The 26,740-nt window shown below is 42.0% G+C and overlaps 1 protein-coding gene and 1 long non-coding RNA gene across 18 annotated transcripts in view; one reads left to right on the forward strand and one right to left on the reverse strand.

The window, feature by feature from the left end:
• B3GALT1 (beta-1,3-galactosyltransferase 1) overlaps positions 1-26,740 on the forward strand; it is a 364,445-nt gene that overhangs the window by 251,065 nt on the left and 86,640 nt on the right. For 10 of the 17 annotated variants that reach the window (XM_075933545.1, XM_014579858.3, XM_075933537.1 and 7 more), the window contains 2 exons: positions 113-166; positions 3,507-3,611. The exons of 1 other annotated variant lie outside the window; for it this stretch is intronic. The gene's annotated coding sequence lies outside the window, so the exon portion shown is untranslated. Of the gene's footprint in view, positions 1-112; positions 167-788; positions 1,127-3,258; positions 3,612-26,740 lie in introns of those variants that run through there. 6 more of the 17 variants (XM_075933542.1, XM_075933543.1, XM_006135769.4 and 3 more) reach the window with 3 other exon arrangements.
• Positions 1-26,740, reverse strand: part of LOC142830184 (uncharacterized) — a 98,212-nt gene that overhangs the window by 31,536 nt on the left and 39,936 nt on the right. Inside the window, exon 2 of the long non-coding RNA XR_012905199.1 lies at positions 13,703-13,794. This is a non-coding gene — a long non-coding RNA (uncharacterized LOC142830184). The remainder of the gene's footprint in view (positions 1-13,702; positions 13,795-26,740) is intronic.

The following is a 26,740-nucleotide window of genomic DNA, read 5'->3' on the forward strand; positions in this document are numbered from 1 at the left end:
GTTTTTTCTGATCACACTCCAATGGCCCAGATGCCCTTGGTTTTTAGGCTTCATAAAGATAACAATGACTGCTCCATGAACATTATGATCTACTACATATCTTCTTTCACAGGGCCATCTGTTCCGTCACTTCCAGTATCTCTGAACCTAGCTGCCTCATTATTCTGTAAGTGTAACATGGCTGAATGACATTTAATAATAATAAAATACAAGTGATATGTTTTGAATGATCCTGAAATCCAGAATATTTCTCACCAATTTTCAGTATTTAAGATGCAGAAAAAATGATTCATGGTGCACATCAAGAGGCTAGAACAAAATCAACATTGTACTGTAGCCACAGAGACAGGCCTGCTTGTAAGAATTCTAGGAGCAATTAAACACACACAGAACTTAAAGCACTGATTACATGCTCTATTTTGGCAGCTCATATGCAAAAAATGTCCTGAAAGCTACACCCTCAGACAACTTCCTATTCACAGGGTAACTCCATGGAATCTTTCCAAATATTAAATGCATTAGTGAATATATTTTTCAATCATCTTTCAGACGTGTGCCCATATGTCCTGATAATTATGTTCATTTTTCTAGTTTTCACACTACCTGTGTCCAGGGTGTTAGAATTGTGAGCCCTCTCTGTCCTCAAATTTGGGCTTCTTTTATAATGAAAGGGTGGCACTATGAATATACTCTTCATTGATCTCTAAAGTATTTCCTTCTTCCACTAATCCCAGGAGATATTTCTCTCCTTCCCCCCCCCCCCCCCCCAATCGATATCAGGCAATATTAACTTCTTGGCTAAAGTAGTTTGTCCATCCATTGCTAATCAAATTTTCAACAACTATTTCTTCTTGTATCCACAACTTCTTGTGGCTACTCAGAGAACAGCAGAATCCAGCTACACTACTTGACTAGGAGATAGTGATTTTTTTGGAGGTTTAGTCTTTTATCCATGCCATTTTCAGATTATCTGAGATTACAGTAATGTACTCCCTGTAGCAACAGATCTGGAGAACTTCATCAAGTGAAAAATATAAGAGCCACATTCTTAGTGATGCTCCTGAGGGAAGCAAGTACAACCTACATTCTCTGATCTGCACTGTTTCCAGTTCCTTACAAAAGCACAGTAAGGCTATGTCTAGACTGCAAGCCTCTTTCGAAAGAGAGCGTCTAGACTGCACGTTGAACTTTCGAAAAAGCGGCTTGCTTTTTCGAAAGAAAGCATCCAGTGAGTCTGGATGCTCTCTTTCGAAGAAGCCCTATTTACATTGAAGAACGCCTTCTTTCGAAAGAGGAACTTTCGAAAGAAGGCGTTCTTCCTCGTGAAATGAGGTTTACCGCCATCGAAAGAAAAGCCGCGTTCTTTCGATTTAATTTCGAAAGAACATGGCTTGAGTCTGGACGCAGGTGAGGTTTTTTCAAAAAAAGGCTACTTTTTTTCGAAAAAACCCCTGAGTCTGGACACAGCCTAAGTGTAACATGGCTGAATGTTGACCACAGTAGATATTTCTCTTTTTCTTGTATGAAGATGCTTCCATCAAGAGTAGGTGCTTGAGCTAACCATTTTCCATTTATAATGGGATGGGGTTGACAATTCGGCTTTTACAGTAAAGAGTTCTCATTTCTACAATATTCTCTATGTACATCAAAGGCCAACTCACTTTAAAAAAAATCCATTTTGCTGAACACTGTCATGGGAGAATAAGAATTAAATTGATTTATTGAGTCTCAGTTGGGATTTGTGGAATTAATTATGGATCTAGGTCAAATATCTAAACAAAGATGTACATCACTTAGAGTTACTATAGATAACCCTATATAAAAGACATCAATCATTCCACGTGTGTGTGTGCGTGCGCGCACACACACACATACACACACGCAATTCTGAAAGAGAGAAGATTTCATAGAATTTTGGTATAATAATGCCAGTATAAAACCAAAATTCTATGAGGCATCTTTAAATATGAAAGTTGCCTATTAAACGTGTCAATTAAAAATATTTTCCTCAAGGTAGTTTTTTGCACAACATGCCACTTTATATTAGCTCCTACTGTGCCTGCTTGTACAGCACATATGAGCCGTTAAGAAAGATGCTCTCCAAACAGTGTACACGAATTACACCATTCGCACAGAAGTGGCCTCTCAATGTAAATATGGTTGATCTAAAGTGTCCTTTGACAGCTTCTTCTTAGATTTCCATGGTTTTGTGAGTGTAGCCAAAATCTTACTAAGTGAGTTGTTAAAAACCTTGCTCGTTATTATTTTGAAAGATTAAGAAAAACAAGCCAAACTGTGTTTCAAAACGCTTATAGGAAAACTATAAAAGGGAAATCATGTAAGGATAAACCCTACATGACATAAAACATCACAGAAGCAGTTCTACAAGTTGCATATCAAACCTTTTTAGATAAACAATTTTTCTCCTATAATGTGTTCAACTTATGATGGCATGAGACATGTAAGCAAATTGATTCTTCTCTTATATATTCTATGCTGAGCTATGTTTTTGCCTCATTGCACAAATGGTTTTAAACATTAGGAATTTTTTTTTTTTTGCTATTTACAATCTGTAATCAGCATCAATTCATGTAATTTTTACATGTACTGAAACCATCTAGCAGTGAAATTGAATTGATACTCCCAGTCCAATTTCTAAGAGACTGTAGTTCAGATAAAAACAATAGGCTAGCAGTTATCAGAGAGGCCAAAGACAGAGAGGCTGGAGTCTGAAATGGCCCTTTGAATCATAGGGATGTATCTGCTTTAAATAATTCAGGCTTAAGCGTGTTGATGGAGTAGCATGGACAATAAACTATTGCTGTTTATGTCATGCAGTGTATGTGGGCTGTAGACATATATGGTGAGATTCTGAACTAAGTCTCAGAGCAATCTTTACATCTTCCTATCCTTGGGCTGCTCCAGGATGCCCCCCACTGTAATTTAGACAGTCCTGTGGACCCTACTAAGAACAGGTCTACATAAACATTTACTGAGCAGCAACCTGACATGTAAATCTACAGTGCACATAATGCTGCATCACTAACTGTCCATGGGGACCCTTCTGCTGAATATTGAAAGTTCTCTGATATACACTAACATACCAAGGTTTCAGATATTTGCCAACATTACTGACATTTTCAATAAACTGAAAGTATATTGGTTTATGCTAGTTAACACACAGGTATTGGAAATGGTTATTGTAGGGTTGGGGGGGAGGGAAGGGTTGTGTGTGTTTTGTTTTGTTTTTAGTTACCCATCTGTCCACTTACTCCCATCTGTTTCTTTCACTCTGTGTGCTGGAATCTGGTTTCATGACATGGCGCCTAAGATCTTAATGTAGCACAGTATAAATTACCCAACTAAAAATACCTCTGAAAAATAAATTATTGTTCTAGCATTCTGTAGGAAGCAACAAACATTGATTTTGTGGTTAATATCTGAGAGAAATCTTTCTTTCAACAGAATGAATTTTGTAACTGTCAATAAATGGCCTTTAATTTCAGATTATGCGCTTCAGAATAATACCATAAAGGATCATCATTTTAATCAGTCATTGACAATAGTTTGGGGACCTAATAGAGATTCCACTCATTGCTGCTTTTTATTTGGTAAGTACCATATAATGCCTTAAACTGTTTTCAAATCTTTAAAGTTTGTACAACAGCATGTCAGATTTGTAACTCTACACTTAATCAATGACAAATCTTTAACTACAAAGACAGGAGAATTGTTTTCATTCTTTGATTTGGTTTAATAGCTTCTCTGCATGACAAATGATTTGTGATCCACCAAGATCAACATAGTGAATTGTAAAAATAGTTCTTTGGGGCAGTTTGCATGGTGTTATAGTTCCCCAATAGGGAACCAGCTCTTTTTTTAAATGAATGACAGGATATTTTACAGTTGCTAGTAACATATTTTTATTAACTCATAGTTTTATGCAATGTGGCAAATAAAATTCACAGGGATATAAAAAATGAACTAGTTTTATTATTTTAAGTGCTTTGAAGTTTTTATTAATTCATTCTAAAAGAGGGAGGAAAAAATACAACAGTCCCCATAATCTGTGTCAGTCTCTTTTCTATTAACGTAACATATAGAATTTATTCAGCCTTGATAATGCTTTGTTTTATATGTTAATGCTTTAGTAATGCTATCAGAGCAACATCTTTAGTTTGTCTGAAGTAGGACTTTTAACTGATATGAAACAGAATCATAACTGAAATTACAAAGTATTTATTTAAAAGCATATATCCTTAAGAGATTTCACTTTGCTGCTAGGGTGATATCACACAGAAGTGAAAAGTTACGTTAGAAATCCTATTTCTTCCGGTACAAGATAGTTTAATACAAATTACTCAGTAATGCAGCCTCCTGTGTGATTCTTGGCAATTAAAAGTTATACGTTGTCTACCCCTTTAACAAATAAAGAAGCTTTTATGTTGTTAAAAGTAAGTGCTAAAGTAGGCACTAAGAATTTAACTGGGAATGTAAAACATTTCCCAAAATGAAATATGGAAAGGAAGACCAGTAACAGAACACAAAGTAGAAGTTTCATGTTAAAAAAAAATAATCAGTAATTGTGAGTAGAGTTCTTTAAAAATTAGTATATGTATAAAGGCTAGAAGAATCACTACACTTAATACACAAGCCATTTCCTCATTTTATGACAAGATTTTAACATACTTAAATGAAAGTGGAAAATGGCTGGTATTAATCATACAGGAGATATTTAAAGCATATCGTTTTTACAGCCATTAAGAGACCAATTCATAAAAGCTTTAAACACCACTTGTGTAACTTTTCCATATAGCATATCATATAGCATTTAGACAGGGAAGCAATTCTGAGTAAAAAGAACATGTTTTGCCATTTTGGTTGTTTTTCCCTGTTCACAATTAATTTCCACTGTAAAGAGAGTTCAAAACCAACAAAAAGGCAGTCTTTGGGGGGGGGGGGGAGATGTTTTAAATAGAGAGGGTTCTCTCTAGTGTGCTGCACTCTGGATAGTCTACTCGGGTGCTAGTGTGGACATCATGGTGTAGTACTGCATCCTGACTGACCTCCAGTACCCTTCCCACAATGCCTGTTCTTGTCTCTCTGGTCATCTATTTCAACTCTGGCTCTCAGGTAACCAACCCTCAGAAGTACTTAGTGTACTTTATGAATTTTTTACAATAAGTGTTGGGAGCTGTTGACGTAACTGTAATCCCAATGTATAATGGAAACCCACCTCAAGCCAGAGGGTGCAGCAGCACCCCTATTTCCACATACCATTCTCCCCAGGTCCCAATCCTCCTCAACTGTCCACTACCAGCTGATCACTTCACAGGTCAGGCTGAGTAAAATCCTGTTTAGGAGGACAAATAGAGTTGCCCTCTGGACAAGTAAGGTATTTAGCTTTCGGGTCCTCTGCACAAGGTAATAAGATAGGCTAGGGTTGGTCTGAGTGATATCTAAACAGGAGCACTGAGCGGCCAGTCACTGAGGGTGGTGGTGGGGGGGGGGTCAAAGACACTGACATGGAGAAAAAGCGACGAGAACTCAACTGGCTCAGGAGAAAGGCAAGGATAAGGGTTTGAACACAGCAACAGAGCTGAGCTGGAACTCTCCACAGTTAAAAACAAACCTGGTCCTTATTTCTGAACACTTATCCCCAGGAATGATTATATGAAAGGTTAAACATTTCTGGGTCTTTGGATTCTTGGGCTCACTTGACCATTTTGGAAGAAAAAATTAGAGGACTGGAGGCCCAAGTATCGACCCTACGTTCTCTCTCACAGAGGATGAAGACTTCCTCGATAGAAGGCAGCATTTAATCCTGCAGCCACAGCAGGCTGAAGAGCCAGTCAGGGCAGCACAGGACAAGGAAGGAAACTGGCAGCATGTAACCTCTAGAAGGAGAAGGCGGCCAACTCAGGTATCCCCCATTCCTGTAGAAGCGCTTTCAGACTCTCTCCACAGGCACTGTGGTGGAGAATGCTTTGACAGAGACCTCTCAGGGAAGAAATCAGAAGGGAACACCATCTACTAGAAAGCATGTGATGTGCAGTCCTAAGGATGGGGGTTCCACAACAACCAACCCCAAAAAAAGATGGGAGGTGGTGGTCGGGGATTACCTCCTAAGAGTCATCCATCTGGCTTTCAGACCTGCAATCTCGAGAAGTGCTGCTTACTGGGAGCTTGCATTCAGGATGTGGCGGAGAGTCTGCCGAAAGTGATTAAACCTTCAGATCTCTACCCCTTCCTGCTTCTCCATGTAGGAACTAACAATATGTCCAAAAATGACCTTGAGCGGGTCACAGCAGATTATGTAGTGCTGGGAAGAAGAATCAAGGAATTTGAAGTGCAAATGGTGTTCTTGTCCATCCTTCCGGTTGAAGGAAAAGGTCTGGGTAGGGATCGCCGAATTGAGGAAGTAAATGCGTGGTTGCGCAGGTGCTGTCAGAGAGAGGGCTTTGGTTTCATCGACTATTGGACTCTCTTCTGGGCACAAGGATTGTTAGGAAGAGATGGGATCTATCTAACCAAAAGAGGAAAGAGCATCTTCACAGGCAGGCTTGCAAACCTAGTGAGGAGGGCTTTAAACTAGGTTTGTTGGGGGACGGTGACCAAAGCCCCGAGGTAAGTGAGGAAGTCGGACACTTGGAAGAATCACAAGGAGGAATGAGCAACAAAGGAGGACCCCTGATTCGAATGGAGAAGGCAGGGCGATGAACTGGTTATCTAAGTTGTTTGTACACCAATACGAGAAGCCTGGGAAACAGACAGGAAGAATTAGAAGCCCTGGCCCAGTTAAAGAACTATGATTTAATTGGAATAATGGAGACTTGGTGGGATGACTCGCATGACTGGAGCACTGACATGGAAGGGTATAAACTGTTCAAGAAGAACAAGCAGGGGAGAAAAGGAAGAGGAGTTGCATTGTATGTAAGGGAGCAGTATGATTGCTTGGAGCTCCAGTACTTAGAGGGAGAAAAGATTGTTGAGAGTCTATGGGTTAAATTTAGAGGTGGAAGCAACAGGGGTGATGTTGTGGTTGGTGTCTGCTATAGACCGCCAGATCAGGTGGATGAGGTAGACGAAGCTTTCTTTGGACAACTGAGAGAAGCTTCCAGATCACTGGCCCTAGTTCTCATGGGTGACTTTAATCACCCTGACATCTGTTGGGAGACCAATACAGCAGTACACAGACAATCCAGGAAGTTTTTGGAGAATGTTGGGGATAACTTCTTGGTACAAGTGTTGAAGGAACCAACCAGGGGCCATGCGCAGTTTGACCTGCTGTTCACAAATAGGGAGGAACTAGTAGGGGAAGTAGAGGTGGGTGACAACCTGGAAAGCAGCGATCATGAGATGGTAGAGTTCAGGATCCTGACCAAAGGGAGAAAGGAGAGTAGCAAACTACACACCCTGGACTTCAGAAGAGCAGACTTTGACTCCCTCAGAGAACTGATGGGCAGGATCCCCTGGGATGCTTACATAAAGGGGAAAGGAGTCCAGGAGAACTGAAAGTAATTTAAAGAAGCCTTATTAAAGGCAAAGGGAGAAACCATCCCGATGTGCAGCAAGGGAAGCAAGGTGACTAGACTGGCTTACTGAGGACATCCATGTTGAGCTTAAACACAAAAAGAAAACTTAAAAGAAGTGGAAACTTGGACTGATGACTATGGAGGAGTATAAATATATTGATTGAGAATGCAGGGGAGTTATCAGGAAGGTGAAAGCGCAATTGGAATTGCAGCTGGTAAGGGATGTGAAGGGTAACAAAGGTTTCTACAGGCATGTTAGCAATAAGAGGGTGATCAGAGAGGATGTGGGGCCCTTACTGGAGGAGGGAGGTAACCTAGTGATTGGATAAATGGACTGTAAAATGGATAGAAAGCTGGCTAGACTGTCGGGCCCAACAGGTAGTGATCAACAGCTCGATGTCAGGTTGACGGTCAATTTCTAGCAGAGTGCCCAAAAGATCAGTTCTTGGTCCAGTTTTGTTCAACATCTTTATTAATGACCTGGATGAGGGGATGGATTGCACCCTCAGCAAGTTTGCAGATGACACTAAGCTTGGGGGAGAGGTAGATACTCTGGACCCTAACCCTGCCCTCCAGTGTGACCTGGACAGATTAGAGGATTGGGCCAAAAGAAATCTGATGAGGTTCAACAAGGACAAGTGCAGAGTCCTCCACTTGGGATGGAAGAATCCCAAGCACTGTTTCAGGCTGGGGACTGAATGGCAAAGTAGCAGTTCAGCAGAAAAGGACCAGGGGATTCCAGTGGATGAGAAACTGGATATGAGTCAACAGTGTGCCCTCGTAGTCAAGATGGCTAAGGGCATATTAGGGTGATTAGGAGGAGCATTGCCAGCAAATCCCGAGAAGTGATTATTCCCCTTTATTCAGCTCTGATGAGGCCACATCTGGAACATTGTGTCCAGTTCTGGGCCCCCCCACTATAGAAAGGATGTGGACACATTGGAGAGGGTCCAGGAGAGGGAGACCAAAATGATTAGGAGGCTGGAGTACGTGACCTATGAGGAGACACGAAGGGATTTGTTTAGTCTGCAGAATCGAAGAGTGAGGGGGGATTTGATAGCAGCCTTCAACTTCTTGAAAGGAGGTTCCAAAGAGGCTGGAGAAAGGCTGTTCAGAGTAGTGACGATGGCAGAACAAGGAGCAATGGTCTCAAGTTACAGTGGGGGAGGTCTAGTTTGGATATTAGAAAAAACTATTTCATTAGGAGGGTGGTGAAGCACTGGAATGGGTTACCTAGGGAGGTGATAGAATCTCTGTCGCTAGAGGTGTTTATGTCTCAGCTTGACAAAGCCCTGTCTGGGTTGATTTAGTTGGGATTGGTCCTGCCTTTGGCAGGGGGCTGGACTTGATGACCTCCTGAGGTCTCTTTCAGATCTATGATTCTACTGCACCTACCTACCATTCATATGGTTTTAATGCTTTGAGTCCACATGGTGGCCTCATGATAGTGGCCAATTATGTCAGTAAAGAAATTGACAATCTGTTAGGTCACTTTGCTCAGGAATTGTATGAGGTGCCTCTCCTTTTTAGTCAGTAGTTGCCTCTAAATACCAGGAAACAGCAAAAAGAAGTGGAAGTGCTTTTAACAAAGCCCTCCTCAGCAGGGGAGCCGACAGACTGGGGAAAGGCGGGGAGCCCTTTGCACTCCTGGAAGGGGCGAGGGCTCAGGTAGAAGCGTTAGGACAGCCAGAGCGTGGCATGTCCCCTTAGCCCCCTCCTCCCCTCTCCAGTCCTCTCAGATTTTTTTATTTGTTTTGTTATGTAGCTATGCAGGGGTAGGAATGGAGCTTTTCCTTTATGAAAACAACTAAAACTAACTGACACACACTTTTAGGCACTCTAGTATAGTCCAGGATCCGATACACAGCCCGGATGAACATGCTTTTTAGCTCTGTTTGGTCAGAACATTTGTGAATGCAGTTATAGTGAGTAGTCAGTAACAGTAGCTGAAATGCAGGACTAGACTAGTGCTATTCAGATCCTTATTTCAAACCAGACATTGCCCATAATATTTAGGAATTCATTTTTTTCTTGAACTAAAAATAAAGAAATTACAGACATTTAGTTTTGACTGAGTCTCAGACTGATAGGGGCAGTGGTGTTTTAATTTACCATAAGGTGAGAACAAAACTAATAACATAAGACTATGTAGGCGAGTCAGACCTTATAAAAAAAGTATTCTGGCACAATAATTGTAAGCAAAACAGAGAAATACCTTTAACAGTTACAACAGAAACTATTTTACTTTCATCTACTTGAAAGAATGAGACTACACACCACCTGAAAATTTGGACAATGATATTTTCTTCATGAACAATCAAACTGGAAGATTTAGCTTCCCAAGACACTTGGTCAGAATATCATTCCTCACCTTCTCTTCTCCTCTCCCCCGCCCCCTCGGTACTCTTTCTATGATTCAGGTACCCATTATTAATGAAAAAATCTGCACCATAATGATAACTTATAATGCGGAGACTGAAAAATAAATGGAATTTAATTTGGAATTTAACATTGCCTATTGCACCGTTTTGTTTTTCATATTTAATTCGGTCAGACCCCAACTTCTTAGTTTAAATGCAAGTTGCTGTAAATTGCCAGTCTGCTACACAGTCAAGGGTCCCTTACTTCAGAATTTAGGTTCAGTTTGCTACAGAGTAACCTAAGCTGGGCAGGGGGGCGAGGGGAGGAAGAGGAAGAAGGAAATAGAACTCTGGTAAAAAGATGAGAACCTACTACTTTAGCATAACAATACAAGGAGGGTGAGGAGGAAATCACACATGGGCGCAATCTTCTTTGGTTTAAATTAGTGTAGTGCCCTGAACTTCAAAGAAGATACCCCGCTTTACACTTCCTTGGGATGTGGCCCATTATTTGCCCTCACTGGATTGCACTGAAGCACCTCCATGTAGATCACACCCTCTGCCTCATATTCACTCTTCCCCCTACTTGGCTCTCTGCATAGATGTTCCGTAAACACGGTGTGCTGACACTAGTGCTTTGGCGCTCTATGCTGCTTTCAGGAACAGAGAACAATCATTGATTGATGATGCACCAGCCAGATTAGAATCCATCTCACTCTCTTATAGCTCTGCAGAGCCATTGCGGCTATACGGAGGGGAAAATAGTTTAAAAAAAAATATTGGTCATTCAGCAGACGTGACTCTGAATGGGCACAGGAAGCAGATTCGTTGAGCAAAGGGTGCCCTATTCAGTCACTTTTCAGAGTAGAACCACAAAGCAGAACAAATGTAATTATAGAAAGTGTGTGGAGGGTGGGCGATATGAGAAAAAGAAATGGGGAAGAAGGGGGGGGGAAAAAAGAGTAATCAGTAAAAATAAGCCCTCAAAACGGTTACAGAAAAATGCTCAGACTACCAAGTAGAGTGGCTGCTGAGGAGTTCACAGCCAACTGCAGATTTTATTCTCTCAGGATGTTGCACTAAAACAGATACCAGTTTTGCATTTCTCTCTCTTTATTCTATACCTGCCCACTTTATCCTTCCTTTGGGTTGCTCACACATTTATTTTGAAGAGAAACTAAAATAGCAGTGTGTCTGCATGTTGTCTCTGTGTATCTATTTGTTTTTCCTTGTGTTATTTACAAGAGGGAAAACCAGATAAGCATCAATTTTTTAAACAATGGTCAAGGATTTCAGAACCATGTAACTAATACAGTGTAATAGGAGAAAAGGTTTACAATGTAAACCTTTTCTAATCACAGTCTTTCTTACTAAATGATCATAATGATCCCTTCAGGCCTTAAAATCTATTAATCTTCCATACTATTTTCAATTTGCCTCTATTTTAAGAGATTTAATAATTCTATAACGCGTATAACTATTGTCGCTCATTTTTGTATTCAGATTGTCAAGATGATGACTGAAGCAGAAGCAGGTCTCTCTCTCTATTTTTGTTTAGCTTGAACTCCTAAAGACACAATTTAAAAAAAAGCCACTCATGCCAGAATTACATAGTGGGTTGTCTTATTATAAGACAGCAAGGTTTTAATTCATATCTGAAGTTGTACCCAAATTCTCCTCCTCACCCACCCATGTGTAACACTAACAGGCGGAACCAAGCCTGAGACCTTTGGAACTTAGTGCATGAGCCTCTACAGTTTGAATAAAAGCCAGCTGGCTCTCAGCTAAGGCCATAGAGCAGACTCAATAGACCACTTACAGAGAGAGAGAGAGAAATAAGTATCACTACATGGGACAGTGAACTACACCCAGCAGGTGTGTGGATTACAATTGTACACAATCTTAAAACCTAATAAAAACCTATTATTCTATATATTTCAATACTGCAAGAGGCCAAGCTCTGTAGTCACTACTCATGCAAAATTCCCGTAGATTTCAAGATGAGACTTGATACGTGCAAAGATTTTAACAGCGTCTAAATCTGTGAAAATCAATAGCATTCATATAGCTCTATTAATTTGCTGTTCAAACTTCTTCACAACATCAAGAGAAATTTATCAAAACTGTTGGGGTAAAAGTGTGCTATAAAAATATATATGAAAATACTAGTTTAGAAATGTCCTAACTGAAATTCAACCTGGATAGCTTGAAAGACTGTGTCATAAGTACACTGGAGATATAAGCAACAGTTTATTTAATGATGCACTTTTTTACATTAAAAATTAAGTACAAAAATATTCAATAATTGTGTGTGATTACTAAATTGGATAAAACTTAGCAGCCGTTTCAATGAATTTTTTTTTCTTAAACCAATATGAATAAGAAATAGATAATACATCAAAGTAATCTGGGTGATATATAGAGATTATGGCCTGTTTTTACAGAGAACTGTTTAATAGAAAAGCAAGGCTGAAAAGAAAAAGTGAGACCATGTGTTAGAAAGAAAGAGAGAGGGCAGTTGCCTTCTCCTGCCATCAATTTATTGTGCCTTTGGGAGAAAAAAAAATGATTCACAAAAGGGAATTCAACCTACTAAATGAAAATATACTTGGGAAAAAAAGAGCTAGGAATGAGAAATGGTTTTACAAAAGACTGCTAAAAACCCCTCAAAACAACCTCAGAGGTATTGCAGCCAAACTGATTGATGACAGATAATACAACTCTGAACTTTATTAGATCATGGAGTCTTGTCACCAACATACCCTACAGAATATGCATCTTAAGAAACAAGTCAAACTGCATTTTGAGCACCAATCCCACAAAACCAAAGGTATCATTGAATCTCATGGATATACACATTTATTCATTAGAAGTGACATTTGTCCCTCACCACAGTTAAGACTAAAGTGAGAAATCTAGCCACAATCTATAGAGAACATGCTTATACAGCAGATCCACAATTCCTTGGTACCTGTTTTCTGCCACCTTGACTGGTATTGGGAGCCCCAGGACTTGCACATCACACATGCAGGGATAAAGATTTACAGCCAGTGAATATATGTAGTCATGCATCAAGTGGCTATCCTTTCAACATGTTCACCCACAGAGCTGTTAGGGCACACCATAGGTTGTCATGGAATGTGGTTGTGGTCTTACCTAACCTTAACTTAGCTTACCAGGGAGTTCCAAATTCCACCTTGTTCATGTGTTTGCAAATCCTTTAAAATATATTCAATAAATCTTTAGTCCACATATCATCTGACTTGTTAACCTCTTACTAAGAAGTGTGTAGCCAAGTTTGGTCTACATTTACACTCACAACATAATATTCAGAACTGAGAAGTGAGTTAAGTCAAACATTTTAGCGAGAAGCCATTTGCAATGGAGACTTTGAAAGGCTACATCTCTTTCACATGTTAGGCCTACTACTGCTCTGAATAGAATCAGAGTTTTGTTCACTGACTTTAATAGGACTAGAATAGAGTCACTTAACTAATACATGTATTCCTGTTTAGAAAGACTGAAAAAAGAGCCTGTTAAATGACCAATCTGTGTTAGAACATTCCAAATGCTTCAGCAGACTTCAGAAATAAGAAAGCTTCAGCTGTGTAACAATACATCATTGACTTTAACCCAAGTAAAAGTGTAGGCTGCAATAGGATCTGGTTCTGAAATTGAATTATTTACTCTTCTCTCTAGAAGACCAAAGAGTAGCTCTTAACCACATTTAAGCATTATCTTCACAAAACAATGACTAGAATGTATCCAATCAAATCCAACATGTATCAAGAGTTACTAGATTCCTACCTTTTCTTGTTAGGACAAGTCTTCCAAAAAACTGTGATTATAAAGGCCAGTCAGATCTGGGAAGTGAGAGATTGCAGCCAAATTTGTCACACCTGAAGAAGAAAGAAGGCTTTTGTTAGATAGCTAATCAAATAAACCAACTAATCCTAATATTATTCTGGGCCTTAGTTGGAGCTAATAATACAAAACTCAGACACTTTTGTTCAGAGCCCCACTAAAGTCAATGGAATTCCAACAAGCCTACATAGACCATCACAGATCAATATATATTTGGAGCAACTCCAGCTCTCACATCATAGAAGCAGCTAGATGTTTATGTCCAATTTTCAGAGCTGGAGGGCAAATAAAAAGTAATCATTGCTGTCAATCAACATAGGAGTTACCTAATAAAAAGATATTATTCCAAACTGTAAAGTCTTCATACTGGTGAATCTTTGCTACCTCTGCTGTGAAAAATTAGGCCGTACAACAACTTTTCTTTCTCTCCCAAGGAAAGCAGCCAAATATTGGAAGCAAAATTACAAAACACTTTCACTCAAAGTAATAAAATAGCAATGACTGACTTTCAGGATTCAAATTCTCTAGCACTATAGATTACCAGAGTCTTGATTCAGCTGACAGGTTTTCACATCAAAAGAGCAGGATTAGGAAAGTTATTTTCTTGAAAAAGGAATAAACTAAAAAGAACATGAGAGATTTGAGCCATGTGTATAGCCTCCATTTTTGAATGAGGGATTTAGAAATAGGTTCCATTTTTCTAAATTAAGAATGAAATAGTGGCTGAACTGATAGGATCCCAAGGCACAATTCTTTTCTTCAGTGGAAACCAATCTTTTTTATTAAAGCTTCCTTTAAGTACAAAACAAAGTAGTCTGTAGTCTTGTTATTTTAAAATAGTTGCTATAAATTTCTCCCCAGATGGTGTATAAGATTAGAAACTTCATTTCCCCTGATTGTTGGTCTTGATATAGTGTCTCTGGATGAGACCCAATATTCATCCCAGAGAAGTCAAGTTTCAACATCAGTTAAAAATAAATAAATAAATAAATCACACCAGAGATTTTAAATTACCTTGTTTGTCATGCTTTGGCTGAAGGCAAAGAGGTCTATAAATATTTAGAAAAAGTACCTCACAACTGCAATTCTGACACACACACACACACCCCGCACAGACCTACTTTTAGCTCTTTAGACTTTCTTCTTAAGGCAGCAAGGCAAATGACTAATGTCTAAACTAACATTTCAAGTACAAAGACAAAACAAATCCCATTGGAGTCAAATTCATCCCTAGCACACAACAATTGACTTTACTGAAATGTATCTGCTTACACCAGTACTTAATTTGGTCCTTATATTTTGGAAAACACCCCACCCATTCCCGGGAACACAGAGCTACCCCTCCCCCTCACCCAAGGGGCTCAGCAATTCTTGTTCATATCTTGCCAAGGGTAGTAATTGTTTCCTTTATATCAGTGGTCACCAACCGGTCCATCGTGATCAACTGGTCTATTACAGTGCCCCTAGGAGTCTCTCGCTGTGGCCAGCTGGCGGGGTGGCTGCCCCTCTTTGACCCAGCCCATCTGGAGCACAGTGCACCCTCAGTGTGCTAAATGCTGCAGCCAGCTGCGCTGCAACAAAGAGAGGCAGCTGCCCCGCAGCATTCAACCCACTGAGACTGCACCGTGCTCTAGCTGGGCTAGGTCAAAGAGGGGCAGCTGTCCCTCTTTATAAGGGGAGGGGGAGAAAGAGGTGCAAGCACACGCACACTTGCATCTCTGGCTCTTGTCTCCTGCTCCAGGAGGGGGCGAGGCTAGGCCTGCTCTGCAGAGCTGGGGCTGGGCAGCCGGCACAGGTGGCATGCCGAGGACTGGGCTATGCTGCACTGTTCCCCACAGGCTGTGTGCAGGGTCAGGGAGTCCCTTCCCCAGTGCCCCACTGCGCCTGGCCAGCGGGAGATAGCCCTGGGCTCTGCCTGCTCCAGCCCCAGAGTCACCACCTGTAGGCAAAGGGCTTGGCCAGGCAGGGAAGAGACTCTGTCCCTGCCACCCACTCTCCTCATCCTAGTGCAAGTCCCAGCATGGCTGCCTTGCCAGCGAGTGCACTGGGGGCACAGGGATGGGGGAGCAATAGAGCGGTGAAGAAGGACGGGAGGGACAGGGGTTGCATTGAGGGGCATGGGGCAATGCAGGGGATCATGGGGCTTAGGGGAGTGAGGCTGGAACAAAGGGAAGTTGTGAGGGGGGAAACAAGTTGCAGAAGCTGCACTTTTCTTGACTCCCCACTTCTTTGCAGCCCAATAGCTAGTGGGGGAGAGGCACTCTCAACCTTTCTGCATTATTCCCCCCAACCTTCTTCTGCTCACAAACTCCCTCTCTTACCCCCACCTCCACCCCTCTCCTGGGCTGTGTCTACATTGGCACCCTTTTCCGGAAAAGGGATGTTCATGAGAAGTCGGAATTGCAAATGCCGCGGGGGATATTTAAATCCCCCGTGGCATTTGCAATTCCGACTTGTCTCATTAACATCCCTTTTCCGGAAAAGGGTGCCAATGTAGACACAGCCCTGCAGCCAAACTCCCTTCCAGACCCTACCTTACTCACCCAATCCTGGACCCCGCCTCCCACCCAGGGCCTGCATCCCTACCCCACTCGATGGCAGTCCTGTTCCGCACACTGAGCCCCTCATTTTCGTTCCTACTCCAGAGCCTAAAGAGGCCACAAAATCCACTAACTCTGGAACCCCAGAAAAGTAAATCTGGCCTAAGAGAAGCTCTGAACCTCAATCGTCCCTGTCCCTTCCCCTCACCCTATGGGGCTGAAGCACCAGAGGAGTGAGGTGTCTCAGTTGCGGGCCACATCAGTGAGGATTGGGGGTTATGGGAGGAGTATTTTTGCTTCTCACTTGTATGGTCCCCAACTCATTTTTCTGTGGGTCAGTGGCCTCCGACCCAAAAAAACGTTCCCCATACCTGCCATAAACCTTTTGTGTTGGACATAATGTCTGTCTTTCTTCGTTAAGTAAATAAAGTGAGGAAGAAGCATCTTGCAAACCCAGTTAGGAGGGCTTTAAACTAGGTTCGTCGGGGGATGGTGACCAAAACCCTGAGGAGAGTGGGAAAGTCAGATACCGGGAAGAAATGCAGAGAGGAACGAGCAACAAAGGAGGACCCCTGATTCGAATGAAGAAGATAGGGCAATCAACTGGTTCCCTGGGATGTTTGTACACTAATGGGAGAAGCCTGGACAACAAACAGGAAGAACTGAAGAACCTGGCCCAGTCCAAGAAATATGATTTAATTGGGATAACAGAGACTTGTTGGGATGACTCTCATGACTGGAGCGCTATCATGGAAGGGTATAGACTGTTCAGGAAGAACAGGAAGGGGAGAAAAGGAGGAGGAGTTGCACTCTATGTAAGCGAGCACTATGATTGCTCTGAACTCCAGTATAAAGAGGGAGAAAAAACCTGTTGAGAGTCTATGGGTTAAATTTAAAGGAGCAAACAACAGCAGTGATGTTGTGGTTTGTGTCTGCTACAAGCTACCGAATCAAGTGGATGAGGTAGATGAGGCTTTCTTCAGACAACTGAGAGAAGCTTCCAGATTGCAGGCCCTGGTTCTTGTGGGGGACTTGAATCACCCTGACATCTGTTGGGAAACCAATACAGCAGTACACAAGCAATCCAGGAAGTTTTTGGAGAATGTTGGGGATAACTTCTTGGCACAAGTGCTGAAGGATCTGACCAGGGGCCGTGCGCAGCTTGACCTTCTGCTCACAAACAGGGAAGAACTAATAGGGGAAGTGGAGGTGGGTGACAATCTGGGAAGCAGTGATCATGAGATGGTAGATTTCAGGATCCTGACCAAAGGAAGAAAGGAAAGTAGTAAAATACACACCTTGGACTTCGAAAAAGCAGATTTTGACTCTCCCAGAGACCTGATGGGCAGAATCCCCTGGGATGCTAACATGAAGGGGAAAGGAGTCCAGGACAGCTGGCAGTATTTTCAAGAAGCCTTATTGAAGGCACAGAAAGAAACCATCCCGACGTGTACCAAGAGAGGCAAACATGGCAGGAGACCAGACTGGCTTACAGGGGAAATCCTTGGTGAACGTAAGCACAAAAAGGAAGCTTACAAAATGTGGAAACTTGGATAAATGACCAGGGAGGGGTTTAAATGTATAGCTCGAGAATGCCGGGGGGTTATCAGGAAGGCAAAAGCGTAAATGGAATCGCGACTGGCTAAGGATGTGAAGGATAACAAGAAAGGTTTCTACGGGCATGTTAACAAGAAAAAGGTGATCAGAGAGGGTGTGCGGCCCCTACTGGATGAAGGAGGTAACCTAGTGACAGATGATGTGGGGAAAGCTGAAGTATTCAATGCTTTCTATGCCTCTGTATTCACGGACAAGGTGGGCTCCCGGACTAATGCGCTAAGTGATGCAAGATGGGATGAAGATGGACAGCACGTGGTGGGTAAAGAACAGGTTAGGAACTATTTAGAAAAGCTAAACGTACACAAATCCATGGGTCCGGACTTAATGCATCCGAGGGTACTGAGGGAGTTGGCAAATGTCATTGAGGAGCCTTTGGCCATTATCTTTGAACAGTCATGGCGATAGGGAGAAATCCTGGATGAATGGAAAAAGGCAAATGTAGTGCCCATCTTCAAAAAAGGGAAGAAGGACGATCCAAGAAATTATAGGCTGGTCAGTCTTATCTCGTTCCTGGACAAATCATGGAAGGGATCCTTAAGGAATCCATTTTGGAGGCACTTGGAAGAGAGGAAAGTGATTAGGAATAGTCAATATGGATTCACAAAGGGCAAGTTGTGCCTGACAAATCTGATTAGCTTCTATGATGAGGTAACAAGCTCTGTGGATGTGGGAAAATTGGTGGACGTAATATACCTTGACTTTAGCAAGGCTTTTGATACGGTCTCCCACAATATTCTTGCCAGCAAGTTAAGGGATTGTGGATTAGATAAATGGATGGTAAGATGGATAGAAAGATGGCTAGAAGGCTGAGCCCAGCGGGTAGTGATCAGCTGCTCAATGTCAGGATGGTGGTCGGTTTCTAGCGGAGTGCCCCGAGATTCAGTTCTAGGACCGGTTTTGTTCAATATCTTTTTTAATAACCTGGATAAGGGGATGGATTGCACCCTCAGCAAGTTTGCAGATGACACTAAGCTAGGGGAAGAGGTAGATACGCTCAAGGGCAGAGATAGGGTCCAGAGTGACTTAGACAAATTGGAGGACTGGGCCACAAGAAATCTGATGAGGTTCAACAAGGACAAGTGCAGAATCCTGCACTTGGGATGGAAGAATCCCAAGCATTGTTACAGGCTGGGGACCAATCAGTTAAGTAGTAGTTCTGCAGAAAAGGACCTGGGGATTACAGTGGATGAGAAGCTGGATATGAGTCAACAGTGTGCCCTTGTAGCCAAGAAGACTAATGGCATATTAGGTTGCATTAAGAGGAGCATTGCCAGTCGATCCAGAGATGTGATTATTTTTCTTTACTTGGCTCTTGGTGAGGCCGCATCTGGAGTATTGTGTCCAATTCCGGGCCCCCAATTACAGGAAGTATGTGGACGCATTGGAGAGGGTCCAGTGGAGGGCAACCAAAATGATTAGGGGGCTGGAGCATATGACCTAGGAGGAGGAGAGGCTGAGGGAGTTGCGTCTGTTTAGTCTGCAGAAGTGAAGAGTGAGGGGGGATTTGATAGCAGCCTTCAACTTCCTGAAGGGAGGTTCCAAAGAGGATGGAGAGAGGCTGTTTTTAGTAGTGACAGATGGCAGAACAAGGAGCAATGGTCTCAAGTTGTGGTGGGAGAGGTCCAGGTTGGATATTAGGAAAAACTATTTCAGTAGGAGGGTAGTAAAGCACTGGAATGGGTTACCTAGGGAAGTAGTGGAGTCTCCATCCCTAGAGGTGTTTAAGTCTTGGCTTGACAAAGCCCTGGCTGGGTTGATTTAGTTGGGATTGGTCCTGCCTAGAGCAGGGGGCTGGACTTTATGACCTTCTGAGGTCTCTTCCAGCTCTATGGTTCTATGATTTAAAATGATGTTTGGTAAGTTAAAACCCTTAATCCTTTTAATAATTTAAATTATACCATTCTCCCCAGCTGCAGCCATAGCAACAGTGGCGGATATAGGGCAGGGTGAGCGGGATGGCCATCCCGGGCCCCGCGCTTCAAGAAGCCCCGCGCATGCGCCATATCAAAGGAGGGGGGGGCCCCCTGAAATTGTGCTGCCGTATGCCCTGCAAAATCCTCATCCGCCCCGAATAGCAAAATGGCTTGGGTGTCATTACGTAATTAACAGTGAGTTTCCATTAGCAACAGATAGTCCATGAAAAGGTTCAGAGAGGGAGGAGTCTCAAGAAAGGGTTGAGGTATCAGAAAAGGGTTGGGGGTAGGCCCTGGCTTGCCATGACATTTAAAATGTGATCTTGGGTAGAAAGAGGTTGGAGAACACTGCTTTATATTGTAAAAATAGGCACATTTATATAGCTAGAAAAGATGTCACACAATACAATTCAATATTCTGCATATTAAAAGAGATGCATGATCAGCACTTCTCTGATAATGCCTGCACAGCTTGTAGTGTGTAGTGGCTCCCCCTTGTTCAGCCCATAGCCTCAACACTGTTTTGCCCTGTTTCTCTTCCTCCATCTCATTAAATCTCTTCTCCCTCCCCTAAGGGCATACCTTCTCCTTCCCTCCCCCTCTGATGCAGCTCTCAGACCAGAGAAGATCCACAGTGGAGAGGGACCCATTGCAGCCATTGCAGGAGGGATTTTTCAGGAGGCCTCAAATTGACTGTGGCCCCTGAGCAAGGGCCATGTGAACCCATGTGGTAATCCACTACTCCCTTCTCCCCAGCAGGGTGAGTCTAGGAAGGGCTTAGCCTCATCATGCACCACCCATGGCAATATACATTCAGGATTTTATCAATCTTTCACTCGTCCTTCCTCCTCCCCCCCTCCCCCCCCCCCCCCCGAAATACCAGTGTGATGGCAGACACTGCCAGATTAATCTGCGGGTGTGTTCTGAGTTCTCCGTTGTCTGAGATTAAAGGGATATGAAAACTGCAACCTTCTCAGTTTCTCTATCACAAAAGCCATGAAAACTGATCTCTCTCAGCTCTGGGCTCCTTTGCAAACAGTCCAGGAGGAATTAAACAAGAGAAAAAACAGCTTGTTTTACACAGGCCACAGAAAAAACATTACATGAAAAATACTTTTGGTTACTTTAATACCAGTTGAAATAACAGAGGTGCAAATCAAGGAATAAAACCAGGTATGCCTCATTTTTGTTAGCCAGATGAAGTCTGTTTTTAAAGGTTTTTTGTTGCAAGATGGCTTTTAAATCTGCTACTGTCTGTCTAGGGAGATTGAAGTGTTCTCCTCCAGGTTTTTGTGTATTGCCATTTCTGATATCTGATTTGTGTCCGTTTATTCTTTTACGTAGGGACTGTCCAGTTTGGCCTATGTATATGGCAGAGGGGCATTGCTGGCACATGATTGCAATGTGTATGAGCCTGTGATAGTGTGGCTGATGGGGTTAGGTCCTGTGATAGTGTCGCTGATGTAAATATGTGGGCAGAGTTGGCACCGAGGTTTATTGCAGGGATTGGTTCCAGAGTTAGAGCTACTGTGGTGTGGTATATAGTTGCTGGTGAGAATTTGCTTCAGGTTGGCGGGTTGTCTGTAGGTAAGGACTGGCCTGCCTTCCAAGGTCTTTGAGAGTGAGGGATCATTGTCCAGGATGGGTTGCAGATCACTGACGATGCATTGGAGAGGTTTTAGCTGAGGACTGTAGGTGATGGCCAGTGGTGTTCTGTTGGTTTCTTTGTTGGGCCTGTCTTGTAGCAGGAGGCTTCTGGGTAAACGTCTGGCTCTGTTGATCCTCACTTCCTCAGGTGGGTATTGTAGTTTCAAGAATGCTTGGTGTAGATCTTGTAGGTGTTAGTCTCTCTGAAGGGTTGGAGCAAATGCATTCCAAGACTTCAAAGAGAAACTGAAGAGCTACAATTCATCTGCAAATTTGACACTATTATTTTAGTATTAAACAGACTGTGAATGGCTAGCCAACTACAAAAGCAGTTTCTCCTCTCTTGATATTCACACCTCCACGTCAGCTGCTAGAAGTTGGCCTCATCCATCCTCGCTGACTGAAGTGACCTCGTTATCGCTAACCTTACTCTCGATTGGAACTCTTTTCTTATGCCTGTATATTTAAACCTGCCTCTGGAATTTCCACTACATGCATCTGACAAAGTGGGTCTTTGCCCACTAAAGTTTATGCTCCAGTAAATCTGTTAGGCTATAAGGTGCCACAGGACTTCTCATTGGACTTGCGGATTCAGATTAACACAGCTACCCCTCTGATAACTGCATGAAAATAAAACAGCTAATATAATCCATATGGACCCCCGAATAATATAGCTGTTTCCAAACATTCCATTACTTGATAATCATTTGACATGTATACTAGTATGTATACTAGTTCATGTTATTTAAACAAATACAGTAATATTGAGAAATAATACAGTGTGTTCACATGGACATAACTTTGAGGTGCCATATTTTTATTGAATAAAATGTTATTGGATCCCCCAAATCATTTTTGCTAGTGGCCCAACTAAACTTTCCCTGCCACTCTAATAGCTTTGGAATGGTTAGAGTGAGGTGATAAACTCAAAAAAGAGAAAAAAAATGGTAAAAAGTGACTGACCCATTTATAAGCCAACTCCAGAGTAGTCGCAGCTTGTCAGCTTCAGCATGGGCTGAGGGATGTGCAGACTGCAGGGCACAGCGCGTCTCATGTCCCATTGGCTGCTGTTTGCCCGTGCAGCTTCCTCAGCTCCTGTCCTCTCCGCCCCCTGCCCATCCATGGAGTGTGGGGGCTCTCATTGACAATGAAGCTCTCAAGCTGCCAGTTCCTCAAAGGTGGAATTTTGGGAGGATTGGGGACAGGGGCAGAACTTCTGGAAGGTAAGGGATGGGAGGGCAGCAGCCATTTGATCCAGGTAGTGGCTTGCTTTTGATCCCATTCCCCGAACGCTAAGCAAGTAAGGGAAAAGGGCTTGCATTCTGTGCATTTCTCTCACACAAGAGCCAGGGGAGAGAGGGGCATGCAAACACTTTCCCCAGGCTCCTTTAGCTTCCTGCAGACAGGACCAAAAGCAAGCTGCATCCCAGTGCACACAGCTGTTGTCTCCCTCTCCCCCATGCTCCAGGAGGGGAGGGGAAGAAGAAAAAAGGAAAAGAAGAGTAACCATCAGGCCTGATCCTTACTTTTAAAAACTTTCCATGGACTTCCTGCAGTGCCTAGGGGTCCGTGGACCACAGGTTGGGAACCACTCTACTCATTATATAAGCAAAAAGTTGTGAAAAGCACCAATTATACATACTCAAAGTCTAAGTTTCAAGTCTAAATGTTTTAATCAATTCAGAAACTGTTCTTTAAACACGAGACATAAGAAACCCACTTTAATATCTAATTGACTTTTTTTAATATTTACCCTTTTGTGGTTTATACATTATTAAAATCGGTCAAACATCCTGAAAACTTAAAAAGTTACTTAATTATTCTGGGCTGCTCACCTCTTTTGTAGGATGTACCTAATTTTTTAGAGGACATGAAAAATAGAAAGGAAGATGACCACTTAGTGCTCATCCAAGATTCTTGAGAGTTTAGAATTACTTAAAAAGTAGGGTGCAAATATGTAATATCCCTATAAAAAACATAGTGATGCATCATCGTTCTTTTATGGTGCAAACAAGTATCAGATCTTTTTAAAACACATTTTTCAGTAGCAAGTTGAAAAAACCTGCTTTATTAAATCAAAGTTTCATTTACTCATAAGTAAGGTGTGCTTTTTCTTATATAATACTCTGTTCTTCACAGCCAACCTTCTATCACTAGAAACAGTTAAAGTATTTGCTATAGTATACTTTTCATTTACAACAGCAGATGAGACTAGACACTTACATTGTTACTGTACATAATTAACAAGAATACATCTGGGAGAATTCTGTGGACAGTACTTTTGAATATATTATTCAACAGTACAACCTCCTTTTAGTTGCTGTTCTTGACCAAGTGGATAAAGTTTTGATCATATAGATGTCAGCAAGGAAGCTTGTACTTGTGCAAATATGCTTGTTCACATGCAAATGCTTTTGTTCTCCAGTGAATATGCATGTTCATGCAAGATATACAGTGTGACAAAGTGACTTTGGCTCCCCATAAAGCAATTTAAGTTGCAAATAGCATATTACAAAGACCCCAGGAAAGACCAAATTAATTATCTTGAAGAAAATAATTGTTTGAAAGGAGTGTATAAATAATTGTCAGTGGCAAATAAAGTATTGAAAATATAGTCCATGTGAACTCAAACTTTAAAGAGAAAAGGGACTTACTTTTATAAATATATTGTTCACTTCAAATACCAGTATTATGACTAGCTGTATAGGGGATCGTTGACTGAATTACAATACCATGAAAAGAAAAGTCAAAACATGATTTAACATGATCAGCTATCATGATTTAACAGAAACATAGGATAAGTTCTATTATTATTGAATTACCTACCAGGTATGATAATTCTACTTCTCAAGTTCTAAGGCTGAATGTATAACAAACGAGTGACATTTCCCCAACACCTACCAGTCCAGAAGCATCCCATTAATCATGGGAGCAACTTTTACATCAGTTCTACCAAACTCTTACTTGCTGAGTAGCACCCAGCTATTGGCTACTGCCAGAAGCAGAATTCAGGATATGATGAACAAAAGGCTTGATTGGTTGTAGCAAATTTTATGCTCTTAGCACTAATGCCAGGACATATCTTGCCTATGTTGAAAGGCTAACTTTAATGTTTAGCATTCATTCTCTGCCTGCCCCTCTGAACTTCTGGGGCCATCCAATCTACTGTGACACTAATAGTTATCCAATGTATATAAACAGCCAGATCTAGGCAAGTGTGAACACAGCAGTCAGACATGATGCTCCCTTGACAAACACCACATGGGGCTGTACGCGGCTGCAATAAAAATAGAGATGGACTTCACCAAAAGTTCTCAGACCCTGAGTACCTCTGAATTTTGGAGAAGCTTGGATTGGATTTACTATCTTATATAATGGACCAAATCACATTTAAGTAGGAACAAACCAAATTTTGTCAACAAGAATGGGCAAGGAAGAGAAGCAGAATACAAGAAGCCTCATCTCTTTTCTGCATAAGCTTCAGTGGCTGATCATGCTGTGCGTGCTCCCTGCTTAGGCCGCTGAGGTGCCCCTATGTTTTTCTCTCTGCACCAGCCCACGGAAATGGGAGCGTCATGTAATGAATCCCAGAGAGTGCTGTAAGAGATGTTGCTGTTCTCTTGTGCACAGATAAAGTTCGTGTGTCACAATTCTGGTTAGTTCCCCCCTTTGGCAATACAGTTCTGCATCTCTCCAGTCTAGGCAAGTGCATAATAATCTGGCCCAATGAGTAGCGAGGCTGAGCATATCCTAGCTTTTCTTCAGCAGATACAAGAGGAAATGGAACTCCTAGGATACAGAAATGTTAATAAATTACATAAATAAAATGTTGGCCAAAGCAGACTTAATTGCCTGCCTGGAAATATTATGCATGCTTACATTTTTTCCTTGTCACTTAAGAGGTAGTTCCATAGTAATGTTGCTATCATCTGCTTGGGTATTGCTCTTTACCACCGAGCTAATAATTATGGAAAGATATCTGAGCCTTTTAGCAGTCACTTGTCCAACCTGGCTCTGGGTAACTAATGTTCTAGCACAGCATGAACAGCTTCTAACTTTGTGCACTTGTAGTGGCTTGGGAAGGGTTATATCCAGAGCGGAGGGAGAATTGTAACTCATAATAAAAAGTTATTGATTCAAAACTACATGACCCCATTGAAGCTAACCCAAATTTATTAGTCTTGCTTCAGAGAGGCAAGTTTCTCTCTGGCATATACTCTTTCAGGGCTGGTTGAAGCAAGGAACATTTTACATTCAGACACGTGATTACAGTATCCTGTACAATAACCACAGGGAAGCAGCAAGGGGCCAGAGATGGGGGCTGGGACAGCTATAACCTCATTGGGACAGCAGGAGGGAGAGGTAGAGAAAGGGACAGCTATCTATATTTTTCATGGACTTTGAGTCTGTTTGTCTGTCCCCCATGCACCCTTCCCCAAGCTGCGCCCACTGCAGCTGCAGTGGCCATGGACAGGCACTTCTCAACTGCCCCAAGCTGCTGTGTGAGAGTCTACTGGAGCTGTCCTCTCTCTCGAGGGCAGGCTGCATACTGAAACCCTCATCTCCAGTCCCACCCTACAGGAATAATTTAAATGAAGAAAAAACAAAACGCATTTGAGTTAGAGACCTGAGCATCCCTGGGCAAATCCTCTAGTACATTTATAGAAGAGAAAAAGCACTATCAATCAGTACACTTTTGTTTTCTAATGATAGGGGGGAAGAAAAAGGACCATTTACAGCATAGGGCTGCAGACATGGGTACTTGAACATCACTGTGGGTGATTTGAGTTTTATCCTACATTATCTTCATTGTCAATTCTGAATTAGTTTTTTTCCTCCAGACCTTTAAGCTCGCTCCCCAGCATTCATCAATCTTTGACTCACACACAATGTTGTCTGGGATTCTCCTCTTCTTTCGCTCTGCTGTTTTCTTTTATCCACCCTGCCTTGGTCTAGCTTTCCTTGCAGAAACCCCCAGCATATAGATAATTTTTTCTGGCATTTTCAGTTCTAATTTGTATTAAAAAAGCATTTCATACTACTGTATATGGCTGCATTTTATGCAGTTTTTGTGAAAGTAGTTTCAATTCACCACTTACTCCTGACATCAGTTATTAATTCATAGTTAAAGGAACAATATTGTATATGGTCCAATTGTAACCCACACACCTAGGCCGTGTCCAGACTCAGGGGTTTTTTCGGGAAAAGTAGCCTTTTCCCGAAAAAACTTCCCCTGCGTCCAGACTCAAGCCGCGTTCTTTCGA

The sequence above is a fragment of the Pelodiscus sinensis genome, chromosome 7 (genome assembly GCF_049634645.1).
Source record: "Pelodiscus sinensis isolate JC-2024 chromosome 7, ASM4963464v1, whole genome shotgun sequence".
Classification (NCBI taxonomy): domain Eukaryota; kingdom Metazoa; phylum Chordata; order Testudines; family Trionychidae; genus Pelodiscus; species Pelodiscus sinensis.